At 39.6% G+C, this 14,758-nt stretch overlaps 1 protein-coding gene across 13 annotated transcripts in view; it reads left to right on the top strand.

The window, feature by feature from the left end:
- The window catches only part of ESRRG (estrogen related receptor gamma), a 473,643-nt gene that overhangs the window by 21,538 nt on the left and 437,347 nt on the right, over window positions 1-14,758 (top strand). The window contains exon 1 of one of the 13 annotated variants that reach the window (XM_081904151.1): window positions 13,816-13,941. The exons of 11 other annotated variants lie outside the window; for them this stretch is intronic. The gene's annotated coding sequence lies outside the window, so the exon portion shown is untranslated. Of the gene's footprint in view, window positions 1-13,815; window positions 13,942-14,758 lie in introns of those variants that run through there. One more of the 13 variants, XM_081904158.1, reaches the window with a different exon arrangement.

Here is a 14,758-nt window from a genome sequence, read left to right as displayed (position 1 = left end):
AATCAGTGAAAACCAGCTCCTCTCCCCTTCCACCAATGGAAGCATCCCATGAATGGAGTTCTGCTCACAGCAACTCAGGAGTCAATTCAAAATATTGAAATTCCATAGACATATATAACAGAGAATAATGAGTGGGAATATACAAATATCAAAATAAAAATTAAGATTTCCTATCATTCTGCAAAAAAAGAGGACTCACCTTAAAGTGAATGTCAATGCTGATTTACAGTAATTCAGTTATCTAACACACATTTATACAAATGTGGATACAAAACAAGTTATTTAGAAAAGGAGTATATAAAAAAGGAGAGCTGTGCAATAAGGTAATTAGTATGCATTGTCATATCTGTTCAAATGATACTGGCAACAAATATAAGACTAATTTCCCAAACATGTCAGTAATATAAAATACATGAAGTATCCATAGAGCAACATTAACTGTTTTGATGACATACTGGTAATAATGGCTTCAACCTAGAACTGTTGTGTATTGGAGTAGATGACCTCCAAGGTCCCTTTCAACTCTATAATTATATCATTCTATAAGCGGTTAATTGTATGGTTTATACCTGGGTTTGGTAATATAATTTACATACAAAAATATGTGCTAAACAGACCCTTTAAGAATTTAAAGTCTATTCTGTGTTAGAAAGTACCTGAATGTGTATGTGTGTCTGTGTACATTTGTGTTTGTGTGTGTATCACTGTTACCTTGAGACAGTATGCCAAGGTCAACTCCTTATCCTTTGATTATGGACTGGTAATCAAGTTAAAATCTGCAGTGCCTTGTTTTCACTGTGTTTTGTCCTCATAATATAAACATGCTTACATTCCTCTAATATTTGATTTTTCTAAGCATTTGACTACGTATCCAATACATTGTGTGTTGTTTTTTTGGAAAGGCTGTTTGTAAAGCATTTTCAATACTGCAGTTTGTCTCAAAATAACTACAGGTAAAGTGATCTGCTGAAGTTTAAAAAAGAATTAAAAATGTATCATGTATCCAGCAGACTGGAACGTTTTATAATGTATCATGTCAAAATATAATTAGGATGAGTGTAAATTGAATATTGCAGGTATTAAGAAAAGTAATGGAAGGATCTGAAGGCTTTCTTGCATTTGCAGAGAAGCAGGTCCTCACATTTATTTTTGTGTGATGTATAAATTCTCTCTCAGAGGCAGGTCAGCCTATAAGCACAAGGGAAATCCTCCTTACCCTGGTGACTGAAGGCAAGACCAGCCAGGACAAAGGAGATGAACTTTCCTCTTGTCTTCTACTTGTACACAGATAGCAAAACCAATCTTAAACTTACATTCAGTCAAGAAAGGGAGGAAGCTAGCTGCCTAGGTTTTATCCCACTCCCCATGTTCTCCATTCACCTTTAGTTTAGATGATCAAATAATATTTGTAGTAAAGAAAATCAAGGAATGCAGGCCACTTCATAAGTTATGTGTGTAGTTATACACCTTATGCTAGCGGCCTTGGTCCATAAGAAAAATCAAAGCATATTAGGGCAATATTTTTATTAGGCCAACCAGAAAATCACAGAAGTGTGCAGGCTTGAAAGCATGTACATTGTCATCTCATATTTTGGCTGGCCTAATAAAAGTTCTAAAATTATAGTGTGTAAAGGTGAGACAAATGTGCTTTTAAAGACACACACACACTGATATAAAACAATGTGCTCATACAATTGAGTTCTATGGGGGGAAATAACGGTTTTCCACTGGAAAGACTGCCGAGAGGATCATAACTTGCTTTCCCAGGCAAAAATAGTATTTAGGGAGAACATTCATTTATTTACTAACTTGGTGTGTGTTTTTTTATTGCTGCCATTCATTCCTAAAGGGGGAAGAAAAAAACCTGCACTTGTGCTACTCTTGAGTTGCTGTGATATGGGAATCTGTTTCTGCATTGCCTGTTACATTGACAAGCATTTTTTGACAGTCTAGAATAAACATGAATACATCCTAGTTTTCCATTCAGCATAGATTAGAACCCCCAACATTATGGTTCTGGGGGAATATTACCAAGATCATATAAACAGAGATTAATTACACATTAACAATCCTTTACTTAACATTTCATTTTCAAATGTTATTGGGTAATGAATGATAAGGAAAAGAATGCCCTCACTAGTCTTCCATTGCACCTTTATGAAGCCTGCTTATTATTTAATATTTATCTGTATTTGGTTTTTTTAAAAAATAGAAGTGTTCACTTTTCTGCCATTTAAAGTGCAGCAGGAGAAACATGTTTTATTACATTTGAATCTCCAGGCTTAGGGGAACCCCAAGGTTTACCAGACAACAAGAAGATTATTATTTTTTAGGGAAATAATCCTGAAAGGCATGGGAAGAACCACGAAACAGCTTAATGAAGATTGATCATGTTTTGTGGACACAGACTACTGCCCTACATTGAGAGAGGGAAAATAGGAAGTGTGTAGGGTGGAATAGAGTGCCATTGGAAAGAGCATGGCTGGCTGGCATCTTGAACAGGAGCACCCCACACTACAACATTTTATTTTAAGTCCTACGAGCAGGACCTAAAGTCTCTCTCTATCTCTCTCCTCGGTTTATATACCCCCGTTAAAAGAATTCTCAGCCACATAACTGAATAATGTATTCCCCATTAATGTTATAGTTAGCAGTGCTTAAGGTTTCTCTGTGCTGTAATCAGGCATTCCCAACAGCAGCTTGATGTCAGATAGTAAACATCCTATTACAGAAAGCGGCAGCTTAGGCCTGCAGTTAATTTTCTGCTTTTTCTAAAAAACAGGAACTATAATCCTAGAACATTTCAAAAAACGAAAGAATTTAATTTCTCGCTTTCCCACCCCTTTTAAAGTTTATTATGGTTTAAGATCTCACAATCCAAATTTGATGAACATGGTGACATTCCCAGTTTTAGAGCTGGCAGTATCAGGCAGCTACTGGACATTCCAGTTGGCTGGTTGAATCGGCTGGCATGGGTGGGGTTGGGGGTATAACCAACTTGTCACAGTTCCCAACATGTTGTCACTCTTCCTAATTAAGTTAATAAAACCTGCAAATTAACCAAGGCTGTCTAGTTTGTTTTTCAGCCCAGAACAAATCCCACTGCCCTGCTTTAAAATGTATTTTCCCCCTCCTTTGTTGTTCTCCTTTACCCTTACAATTTGGTAACATTTATTATGATACACACAACAGAGTTGCACCACTAAATGCTCTTAACTGGTGCCCACAGGGAATTATGCAAAGACTTGCAACCACCTGATATAATTCAGAAGTCGAGTTTTAAGAAGTATTCCTCTTGGGTTGTACTTTTCAGGATTCAATAGTCACAAAATTGGCTGGCTCCAGCTTTTATATGACTTTGGCAAGGCAGTCTTTGTCTTATATAACTGGTTCCCTGGCTACCATTAAAAATTTCCCTCAGTGCTCTGGAGAGACCCTGTGCCATGTGCTGCATAGTACTGTGAGAAATTTAAAATGGCAGGCAGCTGCTATACCCACTAAGTGGTGGTGCAGACTCAAGGTCAGCATCAGCAATGGGACCTGTTGGGGTGCTTGAGACCTGGAAGCAGCTGAAGGATGACTGGTGCTGAAGTTGGCACTGACCACAATCAGAAGTGTTGGATTTGTCTTGATATGAAAGCAAAAGTTAATAAAAGTAGTACCATGGTTGTAGACTTTATCAACAGGATAAGATACGAAAATCAATCAGGAAGAACCCTTGCAAAATCAGTATAAAAAACAAAAGCAGCAAGTGGAAAATATTTAATTTCATTTATTTTTTGCTATATTGTAGGGGTGGGGAATGTTTTCAGCCCAAGGACTGCATTCCCTTCTAGGCAATCTTATGGAAGCCAAATGGGTGGGGTCATAGGCCAAAAGTAGGCAAAGCAATTAATTTTATCTTGTACAGTAGGCTTGTTTCTAGACACACACTCTCACACATCTCTGTCCTCCATCCAGACAAGCAAGAAGCATGCTCAGAATTCAAAGATACATGCTAGCAAGGCAGAAGCATTCAAGGAAGGTACAAAGTTCAGTGATACCTCGGTTTAAGAACAGTCTGGTTTAAGAACGATTCGGTTTACAAGCTCCGCAAAACCGGAAATAGTGTCCCAGTTTGAGAACTTACCTTGGTCTACAAACAGAATCCGAAGAGCGGAAGGGCACCGGCGGCGGGAGGCCCCATTAGGGAAAGCACATCTCGGTTTAAGAACGGTTTTGGTTTAAGAACGGATTAAGTTTGTAAACCAAGGTACCACTGTAGAGACAACAAAGTATGTGGCCTAGGGAAAGTCCCAAGGGCTAGACAGCGATGTCTGGAGGGCCTCATTCAGCCTCCAAGTCTGGAGTTTCCTATCCTTGCTGTACTAGTCTGCTTCTTCTGATTTTTCACTTAATGCTTTAACTGTTAAAAAGCCAAAGTTATCTTAAAAGCACAGTTTAGAGTCTTAAGCTAAGATTAAGATGGAAGCCAGAAACAGGCATGTCACCTCTGATCCTTACCAGTCTCCTTTCCAGAGTGAAGATGATGCAGCATAAAGAGTGCCCTGATGCAGCCACTACACATCACAAAAGCTTAGGCCTCTTAAATAGCTAAACTGGAAACATTAGCAAATAGATCAGAATGATTGTGGATTACTGCACTTACAAAAACAACTTGAATGTGTGCACAGGCAACCCATACCCTAAACTACAAAAAGCCGAATCCTGTGAATTGATTGTACTATGAAGAGGAAGCACAACATTCAGTGATCTGTTTAATTGATCCTGCTTCCACTATCCATCCACACAGAGGACAAGAAGACAAACCAGCTCTGCAAAAACTGTGATACGGCAACCCAGATACAGTCCACCACCCAGTGTTGGTGTTTCAGTGTTTCAGTTCCTTCTCTGCCTTGTAGCTCTTCAGTTCTTCAATTAATTATCCTAAGTCCCACCTTAACATACCTAGTAATTTCACTAGTCTCCCAGCTTTTGAGGTGGCTAGCATTTTTTGTGGGCTGCATTGAAAGGTAGTCACTGCTCCAAGGGCCATGTAGTAGCAGTAGGTCTAGCCAATCTATGTGGGCATGCACACACACACAACACATATAGAACATACATATATAATTACCACATGTGCACATTCACCACACATATAGTATACACTCACCAGGCATGAAGTCTTCCAGAATTCTCTCTCTCTCTCTTACTCATACTCTTGCATGCACTAACATACACACAGAGGCATACACACATATGCAGAAACAACCAGCATTTCCAGCTGTACCCATTCTAGTAAAAGGCAGTATTTCCACCCATCCTGAGTCTAGCACTGTGGTGGAGGAAAATGCAGCAGGCAGAGGGTTTTAGAGATACTCTTTAAAAGGCCATCAGAGGGAGTGCATATATTTGAATATAAACTGTGTTTCCGTGTGCTCTGGTTTCCATCATGGTGTTCTGTTGTGTCTCTAAAGAGCAGGTAGAGGGATTGTTTATCATTCAATCACATCAGCAGATAAAGTTGCAGGGGCTCATGGGCCACAGGCTAACCACCCCTATTTTAATTAGTCAGAAGGAAAGTAGAGTTCTTAACTTTCTCTTTCTTAATTGTAAGATTCCTAGGTTGAACCTTTGACACTCCTGTGCACTTCTAACCTTCCTGAGCAAACTATTCTCCCAACAACTTTTGACCCGTCTGTGCAGAAATTTCCTGTGCATACTTTTAACTTTCTTGTTAACATGTGTCCCTGTATAGAAGAATCTCTCATACAAAAAACAACCATTTTATAGTCCAAACCATACACAGAACCCCCAAAAGAATGTGGTTCAAAGTCCTATTCCTTCACCAGGTGTCATGGAGACCTCTGATTTAAACAGCCCTGGACTGAAGTCCTGGAGCTGGTGTGTTAGTGGGGAGAAGTAATGCAGAAATGCATAGACCCGATATTTCCCCCCAGTTTGCTAAACCATTTCTCTCTGCTTTTATATCTCTTAAGAGTTGATTCACACATGCAGATAGATCATCGCTTGATATTGCAGTCATGTGAAATCAGGCCAACTGCTGAGTGTTGGGCTATGGTCAAGATAATGGTATTTTGTGTACATTTTTTTATTACATTTATATCCCACCCTTTGCTCAGGGTGACGTGAATAGTTGTCGCTTAACCTCAAAATAATTCTGTGAGGTGGCTTAGGCCAAATTTAGACCCTGTCATCAAAAACTAAATGGTTCTTACTGTAGGGCTGGAAATAACTTCTCCCTAACATCTTGAGAGAGCCAAGCCCAGGCAAAGAGGCTCAACTGTGCTAGGTTGAGCAATAATCTTACTCAAGGTAAAGCATCTTCATATGCTCACCAAACCTAAGGTGTGTTTATGTAGGCAAGATCATAGAATCCTACTGCACCTCAGATTTTTATGAGGTAATGCTTTCAGTGTATATGTACTGCTATTCCATGGATTTCATTTTCCACAGTGATAAAACAATGCAAATCTCTGTGACATAGGGGATTTTTTCAGTACTCATGTGTAGCTCTCAATGGATTTTGTCGTGTTTGAGAATCAAAAGAAAGCTACACTCCTTGATATGAATACAATGACTCCTCTTCTTTACACTTGAAAAAAATAATTGCAGTCTATGGTCTTTAAGAATGCTGCACATTGATATTGCCATTGTATCCAAATGATCATTTGCCTATTTTAATACACAGAATATGGCATCATTTCTTTTTTTCATATTGTGAATAAACTATTTTGCTGTGTTGTTAGCATCCATTCCAAAAGCATTTATCTCATTGATGATTTTTGCATCATTGCTCATGGAAACTCTTTTTCCATATCAAATGGTTCTCCAATTTCTAGGGCTTCTTTTGTGTATTGTAAAATTTTAAACAATGTGCAGCTATCTTTTGCTTTGCTTATTAGAAACTCATGAGTTACTTCCAGCATAAACACACAAAGTACAGAAGTGCAATTGGTTTCAGTAACACATTCTATCTGAGCAACTCAGGGTTTTGCTCATATATATATATATATATATATATATATATATATATATATATAGGATAGCCATTTATAGTTAAATAAAGATTCATTTTACAATCCTGCCATCTCTGTTCAATTCACTCTTATTCCAATTGGCAAGATTTACATTTTGTGTTAAGAAGGAATAATAAGTGTGGCAAACCTCTCTATCTCAGCAGTCCAGAACTGCCCAGCAGACTTTAGATGCAGTCAGCATTAAGTAAACTTCAAAGAAGCAGTAAATGTCTGTTATACAGAATAACACTTCCATTGCAGTATCAATAAGCTGTCCTCCTTTGTCCAATCTTTGGTCTTCCTGAGCCTTGGCCCATTGATTAGAAGTAAGCATAAACCTTCCTCCAAACATGGCAGGTTTTCATAAAGAAATGGACATAAAAATGAATCTGAGAAACTTGTATTTGCATTTTGAATCTTAGTTCATCCTTTGTATTCAAACATCACGGAGTGATTTCTTCCTGACCCTTGTTAGGTTACCAGATTTGTCAAGGCTAATTCTTACATTTTCTGCTAGCCACTAACTAGTAATGGCTAGGAAATTGTTAAGGACTTTTCAAAATCCTGAACGTCAGTTTCCCCAGAATCTAGCACAGTAGACTTGCTTATGCAAGGTCTGGTGATCAGCAGTCTGGAAACAATCCTCAGGCAGATTGGTCTGTCTACTGATCAGCTGGGTCAGACACAATTAATGACAGACACAATGCTGCTTACCTCTGTAGTATGTTATATGACTATGAATAAAGTTGTTCTGGATTATGGATAAAGCAGACAATTTCTCTCAGGCTGGCAGTGTGTGTTGACAACAATTACTTTTAAAAATGCCTCATTTCTTTTCTAAGGTACATCCTTTTAACCTTTGTTCCCTTAACTTAAGTTGTAGTCCCCTGTCCATTCTATACCCTGCCCTCTAGCCCATTTATTCTCACAACAGAACTAGCTCAGTTCTAGAGTCCAGTGACTCTGATAACAGCTTCATTCTGAGCAAATTCTAATTCCCATAAAGGTTTGTATCATAAAACAAGCCAGCATGCTTTCAGTAAAGTTTCTGCTGAGCTTTAAATCATAGGGGCATGTTTTCCTGTTTAGATTGAGTAAGACTTTCATTTTTGTAATGTTCCCATAAAACAGTTATGCTGCGTGAGCTGGACGCAGATCTCACTCAAACCCATTTTTATACTGGCAGTACTGCTGATTGCAACAATGTTCTCCACAGCTTGTAACAGTGTAAGTCAATCAGAATAATATCTCATCCCCTCAAAGCCCTATACCCTGTCATTCTGTAGCCGCTTCATTCAGGTCTTTTAGAAATTCCTTATTATTAATAAGTAATTTTAATTAATTAGATTTCTATACCACTCTTCATCTGAAGATCACAGGGGGGTTTACAATGTAAAAACACAAAACTACATACCATAAAAACAAACAAAAACAATAACGCCCCTTCAGGCAGATTAAAAGGCCACAGTTTAAGTAGCCAAAGGCCTGGGAGAAGAATGCTTTTGCTTGGCGCCTAGAGATATGCAACAAAGGTGCCAGGCAAGTCTCACTGGGGAGAGCATTCCACAAGGGGAAGCCACCACAAAAATTAAGGAGATATCATTGTTTTAGTAAAATATTGCAGTTTATAATTTAATAGGCCCAAATTATAATTTGTATACTATCTTTTTAAGCTACCATTGTATCTGATATATTAAAATACATATTCAATGAAGTAACTCTGATTTAAGCCTTGATTGTGTGTTAAAAAGGGGAAGAGATTGAAGGAACATGAATATAACCCAACTCTCTTTTGACAGACAGTAATGTGAATTAGAACTATATTAGAAAATATGGGCTCCAGTCCAAGGACCCCTGTGCAAACACATTTCTATGTATCCATGATAGGACCCTGATTTTTATCCCTCAGCTATAGCTAACCATGCAACATAGCACATCTCTCTGGAGAGTCCTGCAACACTCAGAAACTTCAACCCAGATGGTGGGTCTCCCTAGGCATATAACACATGAATGTGGATCCAAGTCATGGATTAGAAATATTTCATATTTTATTTTTCATTACGCTTGTTAGTACACATGGTCTGCCCTCCTGCTTTAATCTTCACAACAACCATGTGGCATAGATTAGGCTAAAAGTGAGGTTCATGGCTGAGTTGGGGCTTGAACCTGAGTCTACTTGACCCTAGTCAGGCACTCTAAGCACTACATCACACTGGATCATATTTTATGACATATTCTTCAGGTAACCGCAAATATATTAATTATCCCCAGACATTCTTAGCATGCTTTTCTTCACACAATCAGTATTGTTAAAAAAAGGAAAAGGTTTTGTTCTTTACCTCTTTTGCAAGTCACGTTTTAGAAAGTCAGGCTGTGTTTTTTTTAGTGTGATGATTAAAAGCCATTAATTCATGCATTAAACTAGGAAAGAGCACTTTTGGAAAACCAGTACAACTAGATGAACAGTTTCAAAAACACATAGTTCTTACAATATATCAATATATTATGATTTGTATGCGAGATTCTCTCCTTAAAGATCATCACATCGCTTGTGTATTCTTGTAATGATGTTGAGAATAGTCATAGTGTGAATGAGCAGTTAAATGTGCAGTTAAATATAAGGCTGCACTACCTTGGCAACACTTTTTAGAGTCATTATGTCATGGGAATCACTGCCATCCCATGTAATCATGTATACATGCATATACTTCCAGTTCATACATCATAGTACTCCTAAATATGCATAACTAAGACATACTTATTGGAGGAATTTCAGCACTCCCATCACATGTGCAAACCAGCCCTAATTTGTTTTCATCATGTACTTATTCCTATAATCAAACTTGGCAATGTTTGGAATTGCTTTAAGTGTAACCAAAGGTCTAAATGTGTCAAGTATAACTTTTTACTCCCACCCCTGTTTTGCTCCAGGTGCTCATAAGTTTCAAAAGCATACTGCATGGGGATATTTAGCATTTCAGCCAGAAGCTCAAAAAGTATACTTGCTCATGTGTTTCTAACTCATATTGTTCTCAATGCATAGGTGTACAATACTGCAAACTTATTACATTTTACATTAATTTGATCATTGTTGTGTATAGATCCACATAGGCTGATAGCATTTGAGATCTCTGGCTAAATGCCTGGGTGGTTATTGGCCTAACTGCCATCAACTTGGAAAACTTGTGTTTTGTTCAGTATCTTCAGCTCATTCACACTGTATACATTCATACAGTGCACATTATACACACACACACACACACACTTTCTAATGTATATGTGTTATGTGCAGTGTAGACTATACAGATGAGAGGCTTTTATATTGGACTTTCACCAATGAAGTTCTTTGAAGACAAAGCTGTAAAATTGTATTTAAAATAGTGTATGTTCAGATGTCTGGGCAAACGGCCTTCAGTGTGAACTGATTTCCATATTGCTGCCACACTGAACTCTAAACAGCACCATATACTGTATATTAGCATATAAATATTTGATTATTACTTTCACAAGTAAATTGTTTGGAACCCTGAAGGATGCTTGGAACAATGAAACATTCTAAATAAGTACAAATTAGATGTATTTATATGGTATTATAGATACAGCTGGTTTAAAAGGATGATTATTTATGTTATCTTTGAAAATGCTGGGTTGTTGTTTTAAGCTAGAATCCTAAATAGAATTACCAGTACATCAGTCCCACAGTAGATAGTAGAAATTACTTCTCAGTAAATATGCATAGGTTTGCACAGCATATTTTCTTACATCTGTTTTGTTCCATATTACCGTAGGTGAATACTAGCAATTTATCACTGTACCATATGGATATTGTTAGGTGAGGGCTGTTCCTGACAGGGAATGATTGGTTGAAGTTATAGACTTATATAAGTTTGTGTGCATATAATAGCTGGTCCAGAAAATGCAATTACAGGGAAATTGTTGGACTGCTGATTCCTCTGGTGATTTTTGCAGCTACTCACTGCATCCTAAACTAGTTCAAAGTATGTTAAACTGCATGATCAAGACTGAGAAAGCAGGAGATACTTTGAGGCTGCTTCTATATGGCACTAATAGGATGTTCTAAAATAAAGAGAACCTGTTGTGCTGCATGGAGTATTATAATATTCTGAAATAAATGGCATCTCACAATCCAGTACCACCAGTACTGACAGCATATAAATCAATTGTGCAAGAGTACTTCATGTGAGGTGTCCAATTTGTTGCAGGAGAAATCTACCCATCATACGATCTGGATGCCTTATTCTTTTTCTCTCTGATAGTACTTGGCAACAGCCTGGTAGGAGCATTTGGCACTGAATCTGGGCTGGAGCGCACATTACAACTGTCATGGGGATGACACCAAAAATGGTATCCCTAAAGTGACAGATCTGTCTCTGTGCTGTGATGTACAAAAGCACTTACTGCCTGGAGTTTTGCCACCACATTACAGATCACCTTGCCCTTTCTCCAGGTTCCTGGTGGTCAAGAGTAGGTGGCAATGGAGATTAGCAGTGGATGGGAGGTTACCACAGAGTATTTGTATGTGTTACACCTGGGAGACACAACCATTTTAGGTGACATTTCTTCGGCACTAGTGGTGTGCTCCACTGCCTCAAGTTTGACAACCTGTTATGTACTACTGAACCCACCATAAGTCAGTGTGGTTAGAATGTTGGACTAGGAAAACCAAGTTCAAATCCTCAAGCCATAAAGCTTCCTGGTCATTGATCGCTGGAACAGTCACCATTGTCTCAGTCTGTCTAACATGCCTCAAAGTTTTTCTGAGGTTTAAAATGGGGGGGGGGGGATAGAGAGAGAGAAGATTGAGCTGCCTTCAATTCATTGGAAGAAAAGTGGGATAGAGAAGTAATAAACAGACAATTTGTTGTGGTACTGCTACTGTTGCTCAGAGACGCTCCCAACATGCATTGAGATTAGTACATTGCAACTCCAAAAGTTAAAAAAAAATTGCTTGAACCAACATAGGAATCTGCCTTATATGGAATCAAATCTTTGGTCCATAGCTCTACAATGACTGGCAGCCAAGGACCTAATTTTAGGTAGGGGTCAATTCCAGGCCTAACTGAAGAGACCAGGGACTGAACCCAGAGACTTTTGCATGTGACGTATGTGCTCTGCTACTAGAACTACAGCCCTTTCCTAGATACTTGCTAGTGGATTTAATCTGATTGTTTCAAAATCTGGCAACCGATGATGGCTATGCCACGTCAACACTACACGAGAATTTTCCTGTTAGTTGGACCTTATCCAAACAGTAGACTATGAGTCAAATAGATGGACCACCATTAAGAAAAGTACATGGGAAAGAGCTCCACCTGAAACTCCACCTTAGGCATAAATAACAGACATATATCTTTCATCACAAGTTCAAACAGCAGTTTTCATAATGTCATGAAAAATTGGGGAGGAAATGAAAAAGCATTTCCTGCTATGCACACACAGGTCTTTCCACAGGCATTGACTGTGGCCATAGTTCTTTGGTGGATGTTGACTGCCATATGACAAACACTTGAAACCAAGCACTGTTGAAACCAACTGATGCATAATATACTGAAACCAAGTAACTGGTCATAACATTACAGAACAAATGAGATCTGCCCACAGTTTATTTTTATATTCTCACAATTTTGATATGACATAGGCAATTAATTACAGTTTGAGACATTGATTTGAGCGATTTTGGTTATTCTAGAAGCACTATTTCTGTGGCACAATCAGAGCAGAGAAGAGCAGAGCAGAGCAAATCAATCCTTGGGTTCCAGATTTGGAAAGACTTTCCAGTACAGTACTGTAGTGCTATTATTGTAATAACTAATAAATTCTGGATGTAATAAAAGCAGTTTAAGCAATCTTTTATTACATTTGAAATTTTAGTAGCTGGGTGAAAAAAATAAAAATGCATCCCCCAAACGGGTTCTCACCCGCCCCCACCTTTTGTCTAGGAACTGGGGTATGTTCACTTGTGTAATGAAAATACAGCAGACAAACATTCAACGTGGCTAATCAGATGAATGGGAAAAGACAAATGAGGAAATCATTGGTATTTGGCAGGATCCAATGACTGGATCTGCATATTTTGATTATGGAATAATGACTGGGAAGAACGGTGCCAGTTGTAGGTTATGTTGGGATCTCTAAATGCTGGTGGGTTCTTTGTACAAATAGGCAATAGTATTTTCTCACCCAGCCACCCCAGCCACCCACCAACCAGCCACCCCAGCCCCTTTAAGAACAGCAGCAGCAAGAAACAACACACGCAGCCACACAGGCAGACTCAAATCAATGCAAATACAACCGAGCAGGCTGCTAACGATCACCATGATTATGCATAAGACGATCTTCGGGCATTATTACATATATATTTATATATTTAAAAAAATGCATGCGAGAAAAGTGCACATACCAAGTAATGATCTCAGAGAGAGAGAGAGAGAGAAAGGAAGGAGGGGGGGGGGACCTGGCAGCTTCCCCCTTCTCCTGCCAAGTTATCATTGAGAAAACAGACAGGCAGAGTGACGTCCTGGGTCAGACTGAGTGCGGATCGACTCTACCAAGGAAACAGGGAGGCCCGTGCATCCTTCGGGTGCCCACCGCCGCCTTTCTCCCCCTCACAGCCGGCTTCGCCTGGTGCGGAGCAGCCGTTTAAATGGACCCCGTGCTGCGGGAGACCCCGCCGATCTCCGGGCGAGAGCTCGAGGAGGTGGCCTCAAGCTGCCTCGGGCAGGCATCTCCCCCCTTTCTCCGGCTGAGGTCGCGGAAGCCCAGTTAAAGGAGGCGTGTGTAAAGATTTTGCAATGTCCCTGCATGGGGTTGTAGACTTTCCTAGCAAAGAAACCGGCTTCGGCTTCTTTACAGTCCCCGACGACTCACCTGATTAAACCGCCTGCGGTTCTGCCCTGACCAGGTAAACCGAGTCCACACCTTATCTTATCATGCACATCTGAAAACTAACATTACATCTGGGGCATCCCCCCTTTCCCTTTCCCCCCTTTCTTTTTTAGATTGGGAAGAGCCGAACAGCTGATAGAAGCTCTGTTACACTCCTCCCCCCCACCTTTCCACCTTCAGACCTGGTTCAATTTGACTTGCTCTGGAGTCAGTTCCTTTTCATAGAAATCACACAGTTAAACCAGCCACCCGGGCTTTATTGATTTCTCCCTCTCCCCGCTCCCCGCCACCTCTTTACCATTTCTTCTTTTCTTTTTAAGGATAGCTTGGGGTTTCTGTTTGTTTTTCTTGCGTGTTTTGAGTATGGTGACAGATTCCATTCCCGCAGGTTTTTGTCCTGTTCCTGCCCTCCCCAACCTTTCCTTTCCGTTCGTGTAAGGGGAATTGTTTATTTAAACAACAACAAGAACAACAAAAGATCATTGCAGCTGGCTAGGGTTCGAGGAGCCACAGTCATGGGGCAGTTCCTCACTCAGCATGCAGAGATGGAGGCAGCATTAGAATCACCGTGCGCAGGTGGGGGGGGGGGAGATTCTCGGGGCTGGAGTGAGAGGACTTGACTTTAAAGCTGTTGCCAGTATGGTGTGCCTGCAATCGCAACAAACTGTATTGTTACTGTTATTGCTCTTGTTGTTATTATTAATTGATCTGCGGCTGCTTGGAATGTGTGACTGATACCCTGTGTGGGTGTTTGTGGGTGTGGGTACATCTGCGCGCCTGTCCCACCACTCCTAGATTCCCTTTCAAGGAGCTCAGAAGTTCCGCAGCTTTGC

This window comes from Podarcis melisellensis (genome assembly GCF_964234715.1).
Source record: "Podarcis melisellensis genome assembly, chromosome: 3".
Taxonomy (NCBI): domain Eukaryota; kingdom Metazoa; phylum Chordata; class Lepidosauria; order Squamata; family Lacertidae; genus Podarcis; species Podarcis melisellensis.
Note: the sequence above shows the minus strand (reverse complement) of the source record. Positions and strands in the feature narration are given on the sequence as shown.